This window comes from Delphinus delphis, chromosome 5 (genome assembly GCF_949987515.2).
Source record: "Delphinus delphis chromosome 5, mDelDel1.2, whole genome shotgun sequence".
Taxonomy (NCBI): Eukaryota; Metazoa; Chordata; class Mammalia; order Artiodactyla; family Delphinidae; genus Delphinus; species Delphinus delphis.
Genome location: NC_082687.1, coordinates 51,900,511 through 51,921,401, shown reverse-complemented (window position 1 = coordinate 51,921,401; position 20,891 = coordinate 51,900,511).

Here is a 20,891-nt window from a genome sequence, read left to right as displayed (position 1 = left end):
AAAGTGTAAAATCCAGAAAGGCAGGACAGGCCATGGAGAACTGGGAGCCTTGTTATGCTGATGGGCGGGATGTAAATTGCCAACAGACACTTGGGAGAAGTGTATGGTGTTTCCTGAAACATCTAAAAAACAAAGCAACAGAGCCTAGGGCACTTCCACTTATGGTCCTATAGCTTAGGGAAATTAAAATCAAAAAGACACAGCCAACCCAAAGTTTGCGACGCCTCTGTTTACAAGAACCTCGTTTACAGTACAAGTTCAATATCACAGAAAGTGAAAAATGGATAAAGAAGTTGTGGTACTTACGTACAATGCAATATCACTCAGCAATGAAATCTATGTCATCAGGCCCATAGCAGCATAATGAGTGGATTCAGGTACGATGATTCTAACTGAAATAAGTCACACAGAAAAAGAAACATCATAAGATATCACTAATACACGGAATGTAAACTTGGCTACACAGGAACTGAATTCCAAAACAGAACAGGGTCTCAAATTTAGAAAACCAACTTATGCTTGCTTAAGGGGAAAGGTGAGTTGTGGTGCTGCATAAAACCAGAGATTGAAATGAGCACAGATAAAGTTCCTTAAGCCAAATATGGAATAGACAAGAGCTACTCCTTGCTCAACGAAATGGACTCAACACCCCATATTAAACGCCTAAGAATGTACCTGACTAGTAAGTATCTTAAAACCTATGGATTGCTATGTCTCCGAAAGAGAATCAAGCATGTGTACAGGGGCATAAACGCAGCAGTGATAGGATTGGAGAGGTTCGTGAGCAAATGAAGACCCTTTGAAGTCATATTGCATGGTACCCATTCCAAGGGTTTCAACTACCCAGGTTTAAGGTATTCTTCCTTCAGCTAAAACATGCATGTGGAACCTAGAGTATGATCAACCATGTGATCGGGAGACGTGTTCAAATATGTCTCAGTTTTCGTACCCTGCTACTCGGGTGCAAAATTCCAGACGCTTTACTAACACTCTCCCGACTTGGAGAGTCAGTCCCTTTAACCTCCTGTTTGGCCCAGTTTGCAATTTCTGCGGAAGATGAACAGGAATAGCAAGAACCAATGAGAGACTAGCTGGAGGTGTCTGGACGGGCAAATTTAACTCTCATTTCCCACCAGGAAGAGGAATTAACCAAAGGCTCAGCGTGCCGTGCCGGAACCAGATTAGGGCCTGAAGCCATCCTGCGGTGTTGCGGCCAGGTCACAAGAAAGCGAGTTGAAGAAAAGAGCTCAGGGGCACTGTAATTCACAAACCTGCAGAGTTATAAATGACAGCTATCGTCCAAAAATAGACTGAAGTAAGGCTGCCAAGAGGACTTGAAAGCGGGGCAGAATTGCAGGAAACCGATTTCAGGAGGTAGACTGGAATTGCATTGAAAGCATAGGAAAAGAGGCAGAACGTCCACAATGATGCACTTGGCCTAAAAGGGCGTATGCGTTTTTTCCTGAATATATTCAGGAAAAAACGCATACGTCCTTTTTAGCCCACCAACCAAACTTGCAAAGGAAATCTGCACTACAAGGAAGTCTCACTTCCCCCCGGTCAAAAGGGCCATCTGAAAAAAGTGTAAAATCCAGAAAGGCAGGACAGGCCATGGAGAACTGGGAGCCTTGTTATGCTGATGGGCGGGATGTAAATTGCCAACAGACACTAGGGAGAAGTGTATGGTGTTTCCTGAAACATCGAAAAAACAAAGCAACAGAGCCTAGGGCACTTCCACTTATGGTCCTATAGCTTAGGGAAATTAAAATCAAAAAGACACAGCCACCCCAAAGTTTGGGACGCCTCTGTTTACAAGAACCTCGTTTACCGTACAAGTTCAATATCACAGAAAGTGAAAAATGGATAAAGAACTTGTGGTACTTACGTACAATGCAGTATCACTCAGCAATGAAATCTATGTCATCAGGCCCGTGGCAGCATAATGAGTGGATTCAGGTAAGATGATTCTAACTGAAATAAGTCACACAGAAAAAGAAACATCAGAAGATATCACTAATACACGGAATGTAAACTTGGCTACACAGGAACTGAATTACAGAACAGAACAGGGTCTCAAATTTAGAAAACCAACTTATGCTTGCTTAAGGGGAAAGGTGAGTTGGGGTGCTGCATAAAACCAGAGATTGAAATGAGCACAGATAAAATTCCTTAAGCCAAATATGGAATAGACAAGAGCTACTCCTTGCTCAACGAAATGGACTCAACACCTCATATTAAACGCCTAAGAATGTACCTGACTAGTAAGTATCTTAAAACCTATGGATTGCTATGTCTCCAAAAGAGAATCAAGCACGTGTACAGGGGCATAAACGCAGCAGTGATAGGATTGGAGAGGTTCGGTGAACAAATGAAGACCCTTTGAAGTCATATTGCATGGTACCCATTCCACGGGTCTCAACTCTCCAGGTTTAAGGTATTCTTCCTTCAGCTAAAACATGCATGTGGAACCCAGAGTATGATCACCCGTGTGAACGGGAGACATGTTCAAATATGTCTCAGTTTTCTTCCCGTGGTACTCGGGTGCAACATTCCAGACGCTTTACTAACAATCTCCCCACTTGGAGAGTCAGCGCCTTTAACCTCCTGTTTGGCCCAGTTTGCAGTTTCTGCGGAAGATGAACAGGAATAGCGAGAACCAATGAGAGACTAGCTGGAGGTGTCTGGACGGGCAAATTTAACTCTCATTTCCCACCAGGAAGAGGAATTAACCAAAGGCTCAGCGTGCCGTGCCGGAACCACATTAGGGCCTGAAGCCATCCTGCGGTGTTGCGGCCAGCTCACAAGAAAGCGAGTTGAAGAAAGGAGCTCAGGGGCACTGTAATTCACAAACCTGCAGAGTTATAAATGACAGCTATCGTCCAAAAATAGACTGAAGTAAGGCTGCCAAGAGGACTTGAAAGCGGGGCAGAATTGCAGGAAACCGATTTCAGGAGGTAGACTGGAATTGCATTGAAAGCATAGGAAAAGAGGCAGAACGTCCACAATGATGCACTTGGCCAAAAAGGGCGTATGCGTTTTTTCCTGAATATATTCAGGAAAAAACGCATACGCCCTTTTTGGCCAACCAAGCAAGCTTGCAAAGGAAATCTGCACTACAATGAAGTCTCACTTCCCCCCGGTCAAAAGGGCCATCTGAAAAAAGTGTAAAATCCAGAAAGGCAGGACAGGCCATGGAGAACTGGGAGCCTTGTTATGCTGGTGGGCGGGATGTAAATTGCCAACAGACACTCGGGAGAAGTGTATGGTGTTTCCTGAAACATCTAAAAAACAAAGCAACAGAGCCTAGGGCACTTCCACTTATGGTCCTATAGCTTAGGGAAATTAAAATCAAAAAGACACAGCCACCCCAAAGTTTGGGACGCCTCTGTTTACAAGAACCTCGTTTACCGTACAAGTTCAATATCACAGAAAGTGAAAAATGGATAAAGAACTTGTGGTACTTACGTACAATGCAATATCACTCAGCAATGAAATCTATGTCATCAGGCCCATAGCAGCATAATGAGTGGATTCAGGTACGATGATTCTAACTGAAATAAGTCACACAGAAAAAGAAACATCATAAGATATCACTAATACACGGAATGTAAACTTGGCTACACAGGAACTGAATTCCAAAACAGAACAGGGTCTCAAATTTAGAAAACCAACTTATGCTTGCTTAAGGGGAAAGGTGAGTTGTGGTGCTGCATAAAACCAGAGATTGAAATGAGCACAGATAAAGTTCCTTAAGCCAAATATGGAATAGACAAGAGCTACTCCTTGCTCAACGAAATGGACTCAACACCCCATATTAAACGCCTAAGAATGTACCTGACTAGTAAGTATCTTAAAACCTATGGATTGCTATGTCTCCAAAAGAGAAACAAGCGTGTGTACAGGGGCATAAACGCAGCAGTGATAGGATTGGAGATGTTCGGTGAGCAAATGAAGACCCTTTGAAGTCATATTGCATGGTACCCATTCCACGGGTCTCAACTCTCCAGGTTTAAGGTATTCTTCCTTCAGCTAAAACATGCATGTGGAACCCAGACTATGATCACCCGTGTGAACGGGAGACGTGTTCAAATATGTCTCAGTTTTCTTCCCGTGGTACTCGGGTGCAACATTCCAGACGCTTTACTAACACTCTCCCCACTTGGAGAGTCAGCGCCTTTAACCTCCTGTTTGGCCCAGTTTGCAGTTTCTGCGGAAGATGAACAGGAATAGCGAGAACCAATGAGAGACTAGCTGGAGGTGTCTGGACGGGCAAATTTAACTCTCATTTCCCACCAGGAAGAGGAATTAACCAAAGGCTCAGCGTGCCGTGCCGGAACCACATTAGGGCCTGAAGCCATCCTGCGGTGTTGCGGCCAGCTCACAAGAAAGCGAGTTGAAGAAAGGAGCTCAGGGGCACTGTAATTCACAAACCTGCAGAGTTATAAATGACAGCTATCGTCCAAAAATAGACTGAAGTAAGGCTGCCAAGAGGACTTGAAAGCGGGGCAGAATTGCAGGAAACCGATTTCAGGAGGTAGACTGGAATTGCATTGAAAGCATAGGAAAAGAGGCAGAACGTCCACAATGATGCACTTGGCCAAAAAGGGCGTATGCGTTTTTTCCTGAATATATTCAGGAAAAAACGCATACGCCCTTTTTGGCCAACCAAGCAAGCTTGCAAAGGAAATCTGCACTACAATGAAGTCTCACTTCCCCCCGGTCAAAAGGGCCATCTGAAAAAAGTGTAAAATCCAGAAAGGCAGGACAGGCCATGGAGAACTGGGAGCCTTGTTATGCTGGTGGGCGGGATGTAAATTGCCAACAGACACTCGGGAGAAGTGTATGGTGTTTCCTGAAACATCTAAAAAACAAAGCAACAGAGCCTAGGGCACTTCCACTTATGGTCCTATAGCTTAGGGAAATTAAAATCAAAAAGACACAGCCACCCCAAAGTTTGGGACGCCTCTGTTTACAAGAACCTCGTTTACCGTACAAGTTCAATATCACAGAAAGTGAAAAATGGATAAAGAAGTTGTGGTACTTACGTACAATGCAATATCACTCAGCAATGAAATCTATGTCATCAGGCCCATAGCAGCATAATGAGTGGATTCAGGTACGATGATTCTAACTGAAATAAGTCACACAGAAAAAGAAACATCATAAGATATCACTAATACACGGAATGTAAACTTGGCTACACAGGAACTGAATTCCAAAACAGAACAGGGTCTCAAATTTAGAAAACCAACTTATGCTTGCTTAAGGGGAAAGGTGAGTTGTGGTGCTGCATAAAACCAGAGATTGAAATGAGCACAGATAAAGTTCCTTAAGCCAAATATGGAATAGACAAGAGCTACTCCTTGCTCAACGAAATGGACTCAACACCCCATATTAAACGCCTAAGAATGTACCTGACTAGTAAGTATCTTAAAACCTATGGATTGCTATGTCTCCAAAAGAGAAACAAGCGTGTGTACAGGGGCATAAACGCAGCAGTGATAGGATTGGAGAGGTTCGGTGAGCAAATGTAGACCCTTTGAAGTCATATTGCATGGTACCCATTCCACGGGTCTCAACTCTCCAGGTTTAAGGTATTCTTCCTTCAGCTAAAACATGCATGTGGAACCCAGAGTATGATCACCCGTGTGAACGGGAGACGTGTTCAAATATGTATCAGTTTTCTTCCCGTGGTACTCGGGTGCAACATTCCAGACGCTTTACTAACACTCTCCCCACTTGGAGAGTCAGCGCCTTTAACCTCCTGTTTGGCCCAGTTTGCAGTTTCTGCGGAAGATGAACAGGAATAGCGAGAACCAATGAGAGACTAGCTGGAGGTGTCTGGACGGGCAAATTTAACTCTCATTTCCCACCAGGAAGAGGAATTAACCAAAGGCTCAGCGTGCCGTGCCGGAACCACATTAGGGCCTGAAGCCATCCTGCGGTGTTGCGGCCAGCTCACAAGAAAGCGAGTTGAAGAAAGGAGCTCAGGGGCACTGTAATTCACAAACCTGCAGAGTTATAAATGACAGCTATCGTCCAAAAATAGACTGAAGTAAGGCTGCCAAGAGGACTTGAAAGCGGGGCAGAATTGCAGGAAACCGATTTCAGGAGGTAGACTGGAATTGCATTGAAAGCATAGGAAAAGAGGCAGAACGTCCACAATGATGCACTTGGCCAAAAAGGGCGTATGCGTTTTTTCCTGAATATATTCAGGAAAAAACGCATACGCCCTTTTTGGCCAACCAAGCAAGCTTGCAAAGGAAATCTGCACTACAATGAAGTCTCACTTCCCCCCGGTCAAAAGGGCCATCTGAAAAAAGTGTAAAATCCAGAAAGGCAGGACAGGCCATGGAGAACTGGGAGCCTTGTTATGCTGGTGGGCGGGATGTAAATTGCCAACAGACACTCGGGAGAAGTGTATGGTGTTTCCTGAAACATCTAAAAAACAAAGCAACAGAGCCTAGGGCACTTCCACTTATGGTCCTATAGCTTAGGGAAATTAAAATCAAAAAGACACAGCCAACCCAAAGTTTGCGACGCCTCTGTTTACAAGAACCTCGTTTACCGTACAAGTTCAATATCACAGAAAGTGAAAAATGGATAAAGAAGTTGTGGTACTTACGTACAATGCAATATCACTCAGCAATGAAATCTATGTCATCAGGCCCATAGCAGCATAATGAGTGGATTCAGGTACGATGATTCTAACTGAAATAAGTCACACAGAAAAAGAAACATCATAAGATATCACTAATACACGGAATGTAAACTTGGCTACACAGGAACTGAATTCCAAAACAGAACAGGGTCTCAAATTTAGAAAACCAACTTATGCTTGCTTAAGGGGAAAGGTGAGTTGTGGTGCTGCATAAAACCAGAGATTGAAATGAGCACAGATAAAGTTCCTTAAGCCAAATATGGAATAGACAAGAGCTACTCCTTGCTCAACGAAATGGACTCAACACCCCATATTAAACGCCTAAGAATGTACCTGACTAGTAAGTATCTTAAAACCTATGGATTGCTATGTCTCCGAAAGAGAATCAAGCATGTGTACAGGGGCATAAACGCAGCAGTGATAGGATTGGAGAGGTTCGTGAGCAAATGAAGACCCTTTGAAGTCATATTGCATGGTACCCATTCCAAGGGTTTCAACTACCCAGGTTTAAGGTATTCTTCCTTCAGCTAAAACATGCATGTGGAACCTAGAGTATGATCAACCATGTGATCGGGAGACGTGTTCAAATATGTCTCAGTTTTCGTACCCTGCTACTCTGGTGCAAAATTCCAGACGCTTTACTAACACTCTCCCGACTTGGAGAGTCAGTCCCTTTAACCTCCTGTTTGGCCCAGTTTGCAATTTCTGCGGAAGATGAACAGGAATAGCGAGAACCAATGAGAGGCTAGCTGGAGGTGTCTGGACGGGCAAATTTAACTCTCATTTCCCACCAGGAAGAGGAATTAACCAAAGGCTCAGCGTGCCGTGCCGGAACCAGATTAGGGCCTGAAGCCATCCTGCTGTGTTGCGGCCAGGTCACAAGAAAGCGAGTTGAAGAAAGGAGCTCAGGGGCACTGTAATTCACAAACCTGCAGAGTTATAAATGACAGCTATCGTCCAAAAATAGACTGAAGTAAGGCTGCCAAGAGGACTTGAAAGCGGGGCAGAATTGCAGGAAACCGATTTCAGGAGGTAGACTGGAATTGCATTGAAAGCATAGGAAAAGAGGCAGAACGTCCACAATGATGCACTTGGCCTAAAAGGGCGTATGCGTTTTTTCCTGAATATATTCAGGAAAAAACGTATACGTCCTTTTTGGCCCACCAACCAAACTTGCAAAGGAAATCTGCACTACAAGGAAGTCTCACTTCCCCCCGGTCAAAAGGGCCATCTGAAAAAAGTGTAAAATCCAGAAAGGCAGGACAGGCCATGGAGAACTGGGAGCCTTGTTATGCTGATGGGCGGGATGTAAATTGCCAACAGACACTAGGGAGAAGTGTATGGTGTTTCCTGAAACATCTAAAAAACAAAGCAACAGAGCCTAGGGCACTTCCACTTATGGTCCTATAGCTTAGGGAAATTAAAATCAAAAAGACACAGCCACCCCAAAGTTTGGGACGCCTGTGTTTACAAGAACCTCGTTTACCGTACAAGTTCAATATCACAGAAAGTGAAAAATGGATAAAGAACTTGTGGTACTTACGTACAATGCAGTATCACTCAGCAATGAAATCTATGTCATCAGGCCCTTAGCAGCATAATGAGTGGATTCAGGTACGATGATTCTAACTGAAATAAGTCACACAGAAAAAGAAACATCATAAGATATCACTAATACACGGAATGTAAACTTGGCTACACAGGAACTGAATTCCAAAACAGAACAGGGTCTCAAATTTAGAAAACCAACTTATGCTTGCTTAAGGGGAAAGGTGAGTTGGGGTGCTGCATAAAACCAGAGATTGAAATGAGCACAGATAAAGTTCCTTAAGCCAAATATGGAATAGACAAGCGCTATTCCTTGCTCAACGAAATGGACTCAACACTCCATATTAAACGCCTAAGAATGTACCTGACTAGTAAGTATCTTAAAACCTATGGATTGCTATGTCTCCAAAAGAGAATGAAACATCTGTACAGGGGCATAAACGCAGCAGTGATAGGATTGGAGAGGTTCGGTGAGCAAATGAAGAACCTTTGAAGTCATATTGCATGGTACCCATTCCACGGGTCTCAACTCTCCAGGTTTAAGGTATTCTTCCTTCAGCTAAAACATGCATGTGGAACCCAGAGTATGATCAACCGTGTGAACAGGAGACATGTTCAAATATGTCTCAGTTTTCGTACCCTGGTACTGGGGTGCAATATTCCAGACGCTTTACTAACACTGTCCCCACTTGGAGAGTCAGCGCCTTTAACCTCCTCTTTGGCCCAGTTTGCAATTTCTGCGGAAGATGAACAGGAATAGCGAGAACCAATGAGAGACTAGCTGGAGGTGTCTGGACGGGCAAATTTAACTCTCATTTCCCACCAGGAAGAGGAATTAACCAAAGGCTCAGCATGCCGTGCCGGAACCAGATTAGGGTCTGAAGCCATACTGTGGTGTTGCGGCCAGCTCACAAGAAAGCGAGTTGAAGAAAGGAGCTCAGGGGCACTGTAATTCACAAACCTGCAGAGTTATAAATGACAGCTATCATCCAAAAATAGACTGAAGTAAGGCTGCCAAGAGGACTTGAAAGCGGGGCAGAATTGCAGGAAACCGATTTTAGGAGGTAGACAGGAATTGCACTGAAAGCATAGGAAAAGAGGCAGAACGTCCACAATGATGCACTTGGCCAAAAAGGGCGAATGCGTTTTTTCCTGAATATATTCAGGAAAAAACGCATACGCCCTTTTTGGCCAACCAAGCATACTTGCAAAGGAAATCGGCAATACAATGAAGTCTCCCTTCCCCCCGGTCAAAGGGGCCATCTGAAAAAAGTGTAAAATCCAGAAAGGAAGGACAGACCATGGAGAACTGGGAGCCTTGTTATGCTGATGGGCGGGATGTAAATTGCCAACAGACACTCGGGAGAAGTGTATGGTGTTTCCTGAAAAATCGAAAAAACAAAGCAACAGAGCCTAGGGCACTTCCACTTATGGTCCTATAGCTTATGGAAATTAAAATCAAAAAGACACAGCCACCCCAAAGTTTGGGACGCCTCTGTTTACAAGAACCTCGTTTACCGTACAAGTTCAACATCGCAGAAAGTGAAAAATGGATAAAGGAGTTGTGGTATTTACTTACAAAGCAATATCACTCAGCAATGAAATCTATGTCATCAGGCCCTTAGCAGCACAATGATTGGATTCAGGTATGATGATTCTAACTGAAATAAGTCACACAGAAAAAGAAACATCATAAGATATCACTAATACACGGAATGTAAACTTGGCTACACAGGAACTGAATTCCAAAACAGAACAGGGTCTCAAATTTAGAAAACCAACTTATGCTTGCTTAAGCGGAAAGGTGAGTTGGGGTGCTGCATAAAACCAGAGATTGAAATGAGCACAGATAAAATTCCTTAAGCCAAATATGGAATAGACAAGAGCTACTCCTTGCTCAACGAAATGGACTCAACACCCCATATTAAACGCCTAAGAATGTACCTGACTAGTAAGTATCTTAAAACCTATGGATTGCTATGTCTCCGAAAGAGAATCAAGCATGTGTACAGGGGCATAAACGCAGCAGTGATAGGATTGGAGAGGTTCGGTGAGCAAATGAAGACCCTTTGAAGTCATATTGCATGGTACCCATTACACGGGTCTCAACTCTGCAGGTTTAAGGTATTCTTCCTTCACCTAAAACATGCATGTGGAAGCCAGTATATGATCAACCGTGTGAACGGGAGACGTGTTCAAATATGTCTCAGTTTTCCTCCCCTGGTACTCGGGTGCAACATTCCAGACGCTTTACTAACACTCTCCCCACTTGAAGAGTCAGCGCCTTTAACCTCCTGTTTGGCCCAGTTTGCAAATTCTGCGGAAGATGAACAGGAATAGGGAGAACCAATGAGAGACTAGCTGGAGGTGTCTGGACGGGCAAATTTAACTCTCATTTCCCACCAGGAAGAGGATATAACCAAAGGCTCAGCGTGCCGTCCCGGAACCAGATTAGGGTCTGAAGCCATCCTGCGGTGTTGCGGCCAGGTCACAAGAAAGCGAGTTGAAGAAAGGAGCTCAGGGGCACTGTAATTCACAAACCTGCAGAGTTATAAATGACAGCTATTGTCCAAAAATATACTGAAGTAAGGCTGCCAAGAGGACTTGAAAGCGGGGCAGAATTGCAGGAAACCGATTTCAGGAGGTAGACTGGAATTGCATTTCAAGCATAGGAAAAGAGGCAGAACGTCCACAATGATGCACTTGGCCAAAAAGGGCGTATGCGTTTTTTCCTGAATATATTCAGGAAAAAACGCATACGCCCTTTTTGGCCAACCAAGCAAGCTTGCAAAGGAAATCTGCAATACAATGAAGTCTCACTTCCACCCGGTCAAAAGGGCCATCTGAAAAATGTGTAAAATCCAGAAAGGCAGGACAGGCCATGGAGAACTGGGAGCCTTGTTATGCTGATGGGCGGGATGTAAATTGCCAACAGACACTCGGGAGAAGTGTATGGTGTTTCCTGAAACATCTAAAAAACAAAGCAACAGAGCCTAGAGCACTGCCACTTATGGTCCTATAGCTTAGGGAAATTAATATCAAAAAGACACAGCAACCCCAAAATTTGGGACGGCTCTTTTTACAGGAATCTCTTCTACAGCACAAGTTAAATATCCCAGAGAGCAAATAATGGATAAAGAAGTTGCGGTACTTCTGTACAACAGAATACCACTCAGCAATGAAATCTATGTCACCAGGCCCGTACCAGCATAATGAGTGGATTGAGGCACGATGATTCTAAGTGAAATAAGTCACACAGAAAAAGAAACATCATAAGGTGTCACTAATACACGGAATGTGAACTTGGCTACACATGAACTGAATTACAAAACAGAACAGGGTCTCAAGTTTAGAAAACCAACTTATGCCTGCTTAAGGGGGAAGGTGAGTTGGGGTGCTGCATAAAAGCAGAGTTTGAAATTAGCACAGATACCGTTCCATAAGCCAAATATGTAATAGACAAGAGCTACCCCTTGCTCAACGAAGTGGATTCAACAATGAGGTATCACCTCACACCTGGTAGAATAGGCATCATTGAAAATCTACAAACAAAAAATGCTGGAAAGGGTGTGGAGAAAAGGAACCCTCTTCCACTATTGTTGGGAATATATATTGATACAGTCATTATGGAGAACAATATGGAATTTCTTAAGAAACTAACAATAGAATTACCATATGATACAGCAATCCCAGTACTGGACATATACCCAGACAAAACCATAAATCAAAAAGAGTCATTCACCGCAATGTTCATTGCATCACTATTTACGATATCGAGGTAATGGAAGCAACCTAAATGCCCACAGACAGACGAATGCATAAAGCTGTGGTACATATATAAAATGGAATATTACTAAGCCATGAAAAGGAATGAAATTGGGTCATTTGTAGAGACGTCGATGGATCTAGAGACTGTCATACAGAGTGAAGTAAGTCAGAAAGAGAAAAACAAATCTTGTATATTCATGCATATATGTGGAACCTAGAAAAACTGTACAGATTAACCATTTTGCAAGGCATAAATAGAGCAACAGATGTAGACAACAAACGTATGGACAACAAGGGGGGAAAGCTGTTGGGGGGTGGTGGTGGGAGGAGTTGAGAGACTGGGATTGGCATGTATACATTTATATGTATAAAATAGATAACCAATAAGAACCTGCTGTATAAAAATATAAAATAAAATTCAAAATTAAAAAGAAATAAAATTTAAAAAATAAAACAGAAAAAACAATTATTCCCTGCACATACATGTATTTATATGAATAAATTATTTCCATGCTTATATCTGTAAATACAAAAAAGAGGAATAAAATCTACCTTGAACCAAAAACGAAAAAGAGAAAAAAAACACAGAACCCACCAGTTACACAGAGGAAAACCGTATCAGGGCACTTGCTCCAGTTGTAAACAATTCTGAAGTTGGTCAGTGGTGGGGAATCGTCTCCCATTCAGCCAGCAGCCCCCACGCAACAAGCGTCCTCATTGCAAAGCTGGGGCACCGTGCCGAGGCATCTGTGAGTAAACGTGAGCTGAGCCCCAGGCCAGTTGCTGCTGAACTATTCCCACCCGTCCCAGGTAAAACACCTGAATATATACAAGGACTTGAAAGCCTAGAGGAAGGGCCATAGAGCCACACGAGTGACAGCATGCCGGCCGACTTGGTGCCTGCAGGCCAGCCAGGATGGTCCTGGCCCTGGGTGCTCTTCTGGAAGATTTCCATTTCCCTGCCTGAGATACCCGTCCTGTCCCTGCCCCCACTGCTTTTTTCCTTCCTCACCTCTGCCCAGGGAGAAATTCCAGCAGCAGGTATGGGTGACACACCCTCTTCTTTAGCAGGTGGCAGCCTGGCAACTGCTGCAGAAAGTCCAGCAGAGCCCCACTCACACTGGGCCACCCACAAAGCCGTGGCCTCTCACTCCCTCCCACCAGCCCAGCCCCGAGACTGCTGACAGGGCAGAGAAAATGGCGTCAGGCACGGCTGCAGGGGCTCTTGCTGCCTGGAGTGGTATTTATATTGATCTCAACCCAGGCACACCTGGGGAGGGCTGGCCGGCACGGTAAGGCTGCCCAGGTCAGCCAATCATCACCCCTCAGGGGCTCACAGTTGCAGAAAATGGAACTTGCTGAACCGGCCAGGTCCAAGGAACAGGTGTGGGCTCCTGAGAGTCAGGATAGACAAGGGGCTGCAGCTTTGGCTTGTTTTCTAATCATTTTGTCTGGCCCATGAGTGGGAGACAACTTCAAGAAAACCCTCTCCTAATGAGAGGAACCCAGGAGTCAGGGAGAGGAGGGGTGGGTGGTGGTTGGAGACAGAGGCCTGGTGCCCCGGGTGCAGTGGAAGTCTCTGGAAGACCAGGTGGAGGGAGGCCTCACGGAGTGATGCCCAGGGTCACAGACCTGTCGCAGCTGCTGTTTGTTAGTTCAAGTCCTGCTCTGAGGTGCTCTGTGTCAGCTCTGAGCGACAGGTGAGCTGGGGGTGCTCTGCAATGAGGGCTATGTGCACGGTTCCTGTGTGCCCAGCCCTGCCACGGTACCTGCAAGGGTAGCTCTGTATCCTGGGAGGGGCCTGACCACGAGAGCCCCGTGGGTTGGGGTGGGGGTGGGGTACCTGCCCAGGTGAGCTCCATATTCTGGGATTGGTCTGACCACGAGAGCCCCATGGGCTGCTGGGGACCTGGTAAAGGATGTCAGGACAGTCAGTGAAGCCACCGAGGATATACCTCCAGTTGCTCCTAATTCCTACACCCTGCTGGTCATTCTACCAACCACCAGGACATGATATTCTGTATTAGTCTTCAATGATGCCTTCTTTTGTATTCCATTAGTCCCAGAGTCACAAGAAATTTTGGCTTGTGAGTGGCAGGACTCAACATACAACTAAAACAATACTTCCGGGCCGTCTGGCCCCAAGGGTGCAAAAATTCCCACACCATCTTTGGGGAAAGCTTAGCTAAAGACCTAAAAGTTCTACCTCTGGAAAAGGAAACCCTCCTTCAATATGCAGACGACATTCTGATCACCAGCCCTACTAAGGAGGCCTCTGAACTACCAAGCCAATAAAGGATAGAAGTTGTCCAAGAAAAAGCTCAAATATCACAGACTGCGGTGACCTGCCTGGGCTTCATTCTCACAGAAGGTCAGAGAAGCCCATCCCAGGAAAGGGAAGAAACCATTTTCAGCCTTACCCCTTTCTAAAACTAGAAGACAGCTTAGGGGTTCCTGGGGACGCCAGGGTTTGCTGCTTCTGGATCCCTAACTACAGTCTACTAGCTGGGCCTCTATATGAAACACTGAAAGGAAAAGATGATGATCCTTTTGAATAGAATCCAGAAGTGGCCTTTCAAGAATGGAAAGAGCAGTCAATTCAGACCCTTGCCCTGGAACTCCCTAATTTAGCTAAACCCTTTGACCTTTACATTCCCGGTGAAAGGTGAATCGCCATTGGAGAATTAGTGCAAAAACTGGGACCACTTGAAATGGAACAATGCAAGAATGCCATCCAGGTAGGATAAACTACGGTCACTACGGGGCTTGGCCCACTGCCACATCTGGCCAAGATACTGGCGGTATCTAAAAACCTGGAAATCAGCAGCCCAAAAGGCCACCTCCCTCCTAAGGGAAAAGGACCCCACGTGGTGATCCTAACCACCAACCATGCCCTGAAGTTGCAGGGTTCGCTCCGTGGGCACACCGACCTCGAGTGAGGAGGCCCTCCAACTCCAACATCCAGAGAGATAACCGGGGGCAACAGGGCACCATGACGACTCGTGTGAACATCACTTGACCTGGAGTTTCTCTCATAAAACAACAAGAGTGTGTCCCAAAAGAGTAGACTACTGCTTGCAGGACTTACTGCACCCAGAGGGGAGCTAATAATCTTGGCGGGGGAACAGTATACCACACTGTCACCATAGAAAAGCCTACAGACACCGTGATGATGGTGGCCAATAAGACCGGCTGGACTCCTGTTTACTTCAAAAGGCTGTTGACTCAGTAGCCATCATGGTCCTTGGTCACCACTGACCCTGGACTGTCTGGGAGTTGAGCAGGCAGGGCTCTGACACCTGGTGCTGTTTGTACGTTAATTCAGGGGCCTAACTGAAGAAAGCGCAGACTACTGGTCAGAGCATCTAGGCTGGCAGAGACGGTCAGCCTAAGGTGGCCGAACAAATGTGGGGCGGGGTGAAACCGGCCCCCACAGCGTCTCTGCACATCTCTTTCCTGGACCCTTAAAGGTCATTAGAATCTATAACACTTCCAATGCTGGTGCTCAGGTGGACGAGCAGGGAGGCAGGGGTCCTGGGGACAATCAACGTCACTGGGAGGCTGCTGGGGAGAAGCTCTGACCCTCGCCCCAGGGTATGAGGGCTCCCAACTCAGCACTCAGCAGTTACAGAAGAAGGGTCTGCACCCTCAGCACTCCAAGAATGAGGAACGGGACAAAAGGCAGAGGAGGGGTTTGTCCCCAGCAAAGCCCATTAAAAATCCCTGGGAGATAAAAATAGAATCTGGGCAATAAAGTCAAGTCTAACCTTTTTTATCCTTTGTGCTTTGTCTAATTTCACGTGCTCCTAGGGTCCCGCATGCAGAGGTTCCACACCCGGCACTTCAGACCAGATTTCCTAGTGCAGAATGGCTGGGTCGACACCTCAGCTCCTGGGGCCCAGTGCAGACTCCACGATATAGAGCCTGAGCTACAGCCAACCCGGCCCTCGAGAGCTCCGCCGCCTCCCTCCCTCCCACTGACTCTGACAGGATCTCTACACAGCAGCCCAGCCCACAGCCCACGGGGTAGTGCATGCTCTCACCTCTCCATTCTCTGATCAAAATATAAAGTTTCCTTTGCTTGTGAACCAAACTCAGTCTCGATCTGTTGGCCCCAATGACACTGGGCAGGGGGACACTTGTTGGGGTCCACTCTGGAGGATCAGTAACAGAAATTGAGACTATTGTAACCTCAATGAACAGATGTGTGAGCCAAACTGTAGTTAACATAGAACAGTGTATAAGGCTCGGGTAAAATAAGATGTTTTTAACACTTCCATTTGATATTTCCATCACTTTTTATAAGCAAGTTCAGTGAAAAGGTTTGTCTTATTTGTCAGGTCAATATTAGAGAAACGAAGTGATTTCTTTCCAAGGATGTACATCTAATAATCTTGGTTAAACCTTCAATCTTGTTTTAAATGCTTTTCCATTGAAAATGATACCTCTCTTTCAGCTCCCCCATTTCTGAGAAGTATAAAATCTTATAATTTATTATTACCAAAGGGGAAAGGTGGGAGGAGGGATAAATTAACAGTTTGGAATGAACACATACACACTGCTATGTATAAAATAGATCATCAACAAGGAACTACTGTATAGCACAGGGAACTACACTCAACATTTTGCAATAACCTATAAGGGGAAATAATCTGAAAAAGAATAGATATTTTTATTGACATCATCTATCAATGACAGTTAAAGTGTAGCCTAAGGGAAGCTGGTGGTGAGTGCTTCTGACCCTGAAGACTTCAATCATCTAAAGTTTGGACTCTGCCTACTTCCCAAGGCCCTTAATGAACATATGTGTAGCCGTAGCTTAAAAACTTCCCCAGTTTGGGTTTCGGGGAGACACTGATTTTGAAAAAGCCCTGGTGTTCTCCTTACATGAATGGGACTCTTCCTACTGCTAAAACATGTCTGTCACACCCAGAGGATGGTATACCGTCTGATCGGGAAGAGTTTGGAAAAGGCATCTCATCTCCTCATCTCCTGGTGCTCGGGTTCACCCCTCCAGCGTCTTTACTAACAGTCTCCCCACTTGGAGATGTCAGCACTGTCAACATCCTGTTGCGTACAGTTTGGAATTTGTCCAGAGGATGAAGCGGAAGGATGAGGAACAATGAGAGACAAGTCCTAGGTGTTCAGACAGGCACATGTCACTCTAATTTCCAATCAGGAAGATGAATTGACCAAAGGCTAGGGTTGCCCATGGAAACAGTATAGGGCTTGAGGAAATCCCGCTGCTTTGTGGCCAGTTCCCATAAACACGAGTTGAACAATGGAACTCAGGGGCAGTAAAATTCACAAAACTGCAGAGTTGAAAATATCCATCACTGAAAAATGTCTTGAGGAAAGTCAGAGAAAAGGACTTGTAAGCAAGGGAGAATGGCAGGAAAGGGATTTGAGGAGGTAGAAAGGACTCGCCATTAAGCACAAGAAAAGGAGCTGAACATTGCCAACATTGCAGTTGGCCAAAAAGGGTGTATGCGTTCTTTTCTGTATATATTCAAGAAAAGGGCATACACTTTTTTAGCCAACCAAACAGGTGGGCACTGGAAGTCAATACCACAAAAGATATCACTTCGCATCAGTCAGAAGAGCCATCCTCATAAAGCGTAAACAACAGAAATGCAGGACAGGGCAACGAGAAGAGGGAGCCCTGTGAGACTTATAGTGGAAATGTATATTGCCAACGGCCATTCTGGAGAAGTGTATTGTGTTTACTAAAGCATCTAAAAAATGAGCTACAGAGCATAGGGCACTTGCACTCACGGGCGTATATCTTGGGAAAAACAAAAATCGAGAGGACACAGGCACCCCAATGTTTACCCCCTCTCTGTTTAAAAGATCCTCGACTAGGATATAACTTAAATGTCTCTGGAGGGAAAAAATGGATAGAGATGTGGTACTTAGGTAGAGTGGAATATTATTCAGCCTGGAAATCAATGAAATATGGCCAGTTGTAACAACTCCGGAGGAGTTACGTATGATCATTCTAAGTGACAGAATTCAAAAAGAAAAAGACACATATCATAAGATATCACTTAAAGGTGGAATCCAAAATGGCTACACATGAAATAAATTACAAAACAAAAACATAGTCAAATATGTAGAAAACACGCATAAGGCTGCTAAACGGGAAAGGTGGGGAGGGGTGAGGCATCATCCAGGAGGTTGAAATTAGCAAAGATACCATTCCAAATACCAAACTGATAATCAACAAGGCCTACACGGTAGCTAAAAGAACTGCACTCAGCACACTCAAGTCACCGGAAAAGAATATATACGACTGGTAAGAATCTGAAAAAGAATTTATTGATGTCTCTCTGTACGTGAATCAAGTGGATGTACAGCAGCAAGAAACAGAGCTTTGAAAATCAGCTGTAACCAATATAGTAATAAATTGAAAAAAATAAACGACAGAGAGACAGAGAAAACCTCTTACAACTTTTCCTCAGGGACGGTGATGCAACATGGATTGAACACATCTAGACCCACAGCAGGATGAGACATAAGGCTGGAAACTGTTTGCGCTAAGAGAAATGTGAGGTTGGGTGAGGAAATGCACACCCTTTAAAGTAATACTACCTGGTACCCATTCAATGGGTCCCAAATCTGCAGGTTCAAGGGATCTTCCTACAGCTAAAACATGCATGGAAAACCCAGAGGACTGTACACCATGTGATCGGGAGATGTGTCTAAAATGCACCTCATTTATCCTCTCCTGGTGCTCCTGTTCACCATTCCAGCCACGCTACTTAGAATCTCCCCACTTGGAGAATCAGCACATTTAAACTTCTGTTTCACACATTTTGCAAATTGTGAGGAGGATGAACGGGAAGAGGGGGAACCAATGAGAGAAGAGTTGTAGGGGTTTGGACGGGCACATATCACTCTAATTTCCCATTAAGAATAAGAATTAAAGAAAGGCTCAGCCTGCCTCGCCGGAGCCAAAATAGGGCCTGAAGCAATCCTGCGGGTTTGAGGCCAGCTCACAAAAGAGCAACTTAAAAAATGGAGCTCAGGGTCACTGCAATTCACAAACCTGCAGAGTTATAAATGAAAACTAACGTCCAAAAATATGTTGAGGTAAGGCAAAGAAGAGGATCTGAATGCAAGACAGAATTGCAAGAAACAGATTTCAAGAGATAGATTGGACTCGTCTTTAACGCACATGAAAAGCGGCAGAATTTCGACAATGATGCAGTTGGCCCAAAAGGGCGTATGCGTTTTTTCCTGATTATATCCAGGAAAAAACGCATACGCACTTTATGGGCAACGAAGCAAGCAAGCAATGCAAATGTGCACAACAAAGAAGTCTCACTTCCCACTGGTCAAAAGGGCCATCCTAAAAAATTGTAAAAACCAGAAATGCAGGACAGGCCATGGAGAACAGGGAGCCTTTATACGCTGATGGGCAGTGTGTGAACTGCCGAGAGCCACTCTGGAGAAGTGTATGGTGGTTCCTAAATCATCTAAAAAACAGAGCTACAGAGCATAGGACACTTCCAATCATGGGAGTATATCTAGGGAAGTCTAAAAATCAACAAGACACAAGCACACCACAGTTTAGGGCTACTCTGTTTACAAGAACCTCAACTTCAGTACACCTTAAATATCCCAGGAAAGAGAACAATGGATAAAGAAGATGTGGTACTTATGTACAATGGAATATCTCTTCACCATGAAATCAATGTAATAAGGCTAGTAGAAGGATAAAGAGTGGATTTAGGTCCGATAATACTACTTGAAATAAGTCAAACAGAAAAAGAAACATATCATAAGATATCACTTATAGAGGGAGGGTAAATATGGCTGCACAAGAAATGAATTACAGAACAGAACAGTGTCTCACATTTAGAAAACACACTTATGTCAGCTTAAGGGGAAAGGAGAGGTGGGGTGATGCATAAAACCAGAGTTTGAAATTAGCACAGATACCGTTCAATAAACCAAATAGGTATTAGACAAGATCTACACCTTGCTCAATGAACAGGCCTCAACACACCCTATACACCGCAGAGAAATATATCTGAGGAATAAGAATCTTAAAACCCATGTATTGATATATCTCCATAAGGGAATCAAGTGTGTGCAGAGCGGCACAAACACAGCAGTGAAGAGGAGCTAAACCCCATTATAGAAATAAATTTTAAAAACAAAACGCTGAAACAATGAAAGAGAGAAAAATTCTTACAAAATTCGCTCAGGGGATGTGATGCAACCTGGATTGACCACATATAAACCCACAGCTGGATAAGACATAAGGCTGGACACTTGGGGCTGACAGGATTGGTGAGCTTTGGTGAGCAACTGCCGAAAGTTTAATGCAATACTTCATGCTACTCATTCCAAGGGTCCCAACACTCCAGGTTGAAGGGAATCTTCCTACAGCTAAACCATGCTTGGGAAACCCAGCGACTGGTATACCATATGATCGGGAAAGGTTTCTAAAACGCACCTCATTTTTCCTCTCCTGGGGCTCCGGATCGACATTCCAGCCGCTTTACTGACAACATCCCCACATGGAGTCAATGCCTTTAAGTTCTGGTATCGCACAGTCTGCAGTTAGTGCAGAGGATGAATGGGAATAGGGGGAACCAGTGACAAACTAGCTGTAGCAGTTTCAATGGGCACATGTCACTCTAATATCACATCAGTAAGATGAATTAACCAAAGGCACAGCAAGGTGCCCCAGAAGAAAAATAGGGCTTCAAGGAATCCTGTGGTTATCGGGCAAGACCACAAAAATAAGAGCTAAAAAATGGAGCTAAGGGCCACTGCAATTCAAAAACCTGCAGAGTTATAAAGGCCAACTATTTTTAAAAAATATATTGAGGTAAGGCTATGAAGAGGCATTGAAAGCAAGGCAGAATGCAGGAAACCGATTTCAGGAGGTAGACTGGAATTG